This window comes from Saccopteryx leptura, chromosome 10, assembly GCF_036850995.1.
Source record: "Saccopteryx leptura isolate mSacLep1 chromosome 10, mSacLep1_pri_phased_curated, whole genome shotgun sequence".
Lineage (NCBI taxonomy): Eukaryota > Metazoa > Chordata > Mammalia > Chiroptera > Emballonuridae > Saccopteryx > Saccopteryx leptura.
In genome coordinates, this window is record NC_089512.1 from 6,040,953 (window position 1) to 6,044,270 (window position 3,318).

Genomic DNA, 3,318 nt, shown 5'->3' on the forward strand with positions numbered 1-3,318 from the left:
TGGCTAGGTGTACTGTTGACAGGTGTGGCGTGGAGCCGGCTGGAAGGAGATGGGGCCTTGACCTGAGGGACTGACACTCCTTTCATGTTCACAGGAAAGCCTGTGCCAACAGCAGGTGCTGTGGTCCAGAGCAGGCTTCACGGGAGCCTTAAGCAGCTCAGAAAAGCGACTGTCAGCACCAGACCATGTGGGACTGACTCGGTGACTTTCCTGGTGTGGGAAGTCAATTTGAGGTGTAAGATGGCTGATGCAGGCCTGGTTCCCCTTCGAGGGTTCAGCTGTGGCTCCCTCAGGGGAGGCTTCCACACAAAATTAAGAGCTGTCTAGATGCCACATGTGTGCTCACCTGGAGGCACCTTCTAGGGCTGCTGTCAGGTATGTCTGACGGTGCAGAGCACCTCCATGCTGCTGCAAGGGCTCTGCAGGGGCACTGGTCTCTCCCAGGGCTAACCTGGGGAGACAGAGAAGTGGACGGAGGTCGGACCCTTAGTCCACAGAAGCCCAGACTTGGGGCTTCTACCTTTCCTCCACATCTGCCCAGCAAAGCTGGGCCGTCTCCCCAGGGAAACCCCTGAAAGACAGAGGTCGAGGCTGATGCATGAAAGCCCTTCCTGAGCACCTTCCATTCTAATTTTGTAAGAACCAGGCCTGCCTGAAAATAGAAAACGTGACCACCTACAAAGCCGCAAAGTTCTTTCAAAACAAGTGCCCCTCTCTGAGCATACATGAAATGTGGAATGCACACACTCAGTTCAGCCAGATTGGCAGAATGGGTACCCCTCAACACCACCTCTTCTGGTCCCCAGAAAATTCAGACCCAGGCACTTCTTGCCCTTGTCAAGCATGGTCTTGCTGACCAAAATGATAAGTATGAGACGATGTCATTTAGGATGAAAACACCATAATGTCGCTACACACCTCCCTTCGCAGCTGTGGCGACAGAAGTGGAGGGTGGACCAGGTGTCACCTGGCTCATGGCCTGCAGAGGAGTAACATCCCTACCCCTGCACACCTGGAATAGTCTGAAAACCAGAAAAATGCAAATACTCATGCTTCGGTCTTCAGGGACTAGTACTGAAAAAGCTGACTTAGATTGCATTTCTATGCAGTTTTTTTTTAAATTTAATTTAATTTTTTATAGAGACAGAGAGTGAGTCAAGAGAGAGGGATAGACAGGGACAGACAGACAGGAACGGAGAGATGAGAAGCATCAATCATTAGTTTTTCATTGTGCGTTGCAACACCTTAGTTGTTCATTGATTGCTTTCTCATGTTTCTTGACCATGGGCCTTCAGCAGAGTAACCCCTTGCTGGAGCCAGCGACCTTGGGCTCAAGCTGGTGTTTTTTTTTTGTATTTTTCTGAAGCTGGAAATGGGGAGAGACAGACAGACTCCCGCTTGTGCCCGACCGGGATCCACCAGGGGCGAGGCTCTGCCCACCAGGGGGCAAGGCTCTGCTCCTCCAGGGTGTCGCTCTGCCGTGACCAGAGCCACTCTAGCGCCTGGGGCAGAGGCCAAGAAGCCATCCCCAGCGCCTGGGCCATCTTTACTCCGATGGAGCCTTGGCTGCGGGAGGGGAAGAGAGAGACAGAGGAAGGGGGAGGGTGGAGAAGCAAATGGGCGCTTCTCCTATGTGCCTGGCCGGGAATTGAACCCGGGTCCCCCGCACGCCAGGCTGACGCTCTACTGCTGAGCCAACCGGCCAGGGCCGCTGGTGGATTTTTTGCTCAAACCAAATGAGCCCACACTCAAGCTGGTGACCTCGGGGTCTCGAACCTGAGTCCTCTGCATCCCAGTCTGACACTCTATCCACTGTGCCACTGCCTGGTCAGGCTCTATGGAGTTTTAAAGCATGTTAAACTCTTGAACTTAAAAAAATCTGGGCCCTGGCTGGTTTGCTCAGTGGCAGAGCATTGACCTGGCGTGCAGAAGTCCTGGGTTCGATTCCCGGCCAGGGCACACAGGAGAAGCGCCCGTCTGCTTCTCCACCCCTCCCCCACCCCCCTCTTCCCCTCCCACAGCCATGGTCAATCAGAGCCATCCTTAGGCATTAAAAATAGCTCAGTTGAGCCCTGGCTGGATGGCTCGGTTGGCTAGAGCATTGTCCCAGAGCTCAGAGGTTGTGAGTTCGATCCCCAGTCAGAGCACGTAGAGAAACATAGATGTTCCTGTCTTAAAAAAAAATAGCTCAGTTGAGCATAGACTCAGATGGGCAGAGTATCTGCCCCAGATGGGGTTTGCTGGGTGAACCCTGGTCAGGGTGCATGCGGGAGTTTTTTTTTTATTTGTTTTTTTGTATTTTTCTGAAGCTGGAAACGGGGAGAGACAGTCAGACTCCCGCATGCGCCCGACCAGGATCCACCTGGCACGCCCACCAGGGGCGATGCTCTGCCCCTCCGGGGTGTCGCTCTGCCGCAACCAGAGCCACTCTAGCACCTGGGGCAGAGGCCAAGGAGCCATCCCCAGCGCCCGGGCCATCTTTCCTCCAATGGAGCCTTGGCTGCGGGAGGGGAAGAGAGAGACAGAGAGGAAGGAAGGGGGGGGGGTGGAGAAGCAAATGGGCGCTTCTCCTATGTGCCCTGGCCGGGAATCAAACCCGGGTCCCCCGCACGCCAGGCCAACGCTCTACCGCTGAGCCAACCGGCCAGGGCCCATGTGTGAGTCTTATCTCCCCTCTTTTCACTTGGGAAAGAAAAAAAAAAAACTGAACATAGGAACACTTTGTAAAGTATATGACTGACTAACCACTACACTGTACACTGAAACTAATACAAAATACTGAATGTAACCAATAATTAAAAATATATCTTTTGCCTGACCAGGCAGTGGCTCAGTGGATAGAGCATTGGACTGGGATGCTGAGGACCCAGGTTCGAGACTCCGAGGTTGCCAGCTTGAGCGCAGGCTCATCTGGCTTGAGCAAAATAAAAAAATGCTCACCAGCTTAGACCCAAGGTCGCTGGCTCAAGCAAGGGGTTACTCGGTCTGCTGAAGGCCCACGGTCAAGGCACATGAGAAAGCAATCAATGAACAACTAAGGTGTCGCAACGAAAAACTGATGATTGATGCTTCTCATCTCTCTCCGTTCCTGTCTTGTCTGTCCCTATCTATCCCTCTCTCTGACTCTCTCTCTGTCCCTGTAAAGAAAAAAATTAAAAAAAGAAAAAAATATATCTTTTAAAAATCTGAATATGATTAGGGCACAGAAACAGCATAAAATCCCACCTCCAAGCCATCTGATCACTCAGGTACCACCAGGTTAGACTAGCTCAGACACGCTTTACCCACCTGTCACCAAGAAGAAAGAGACACAGACAC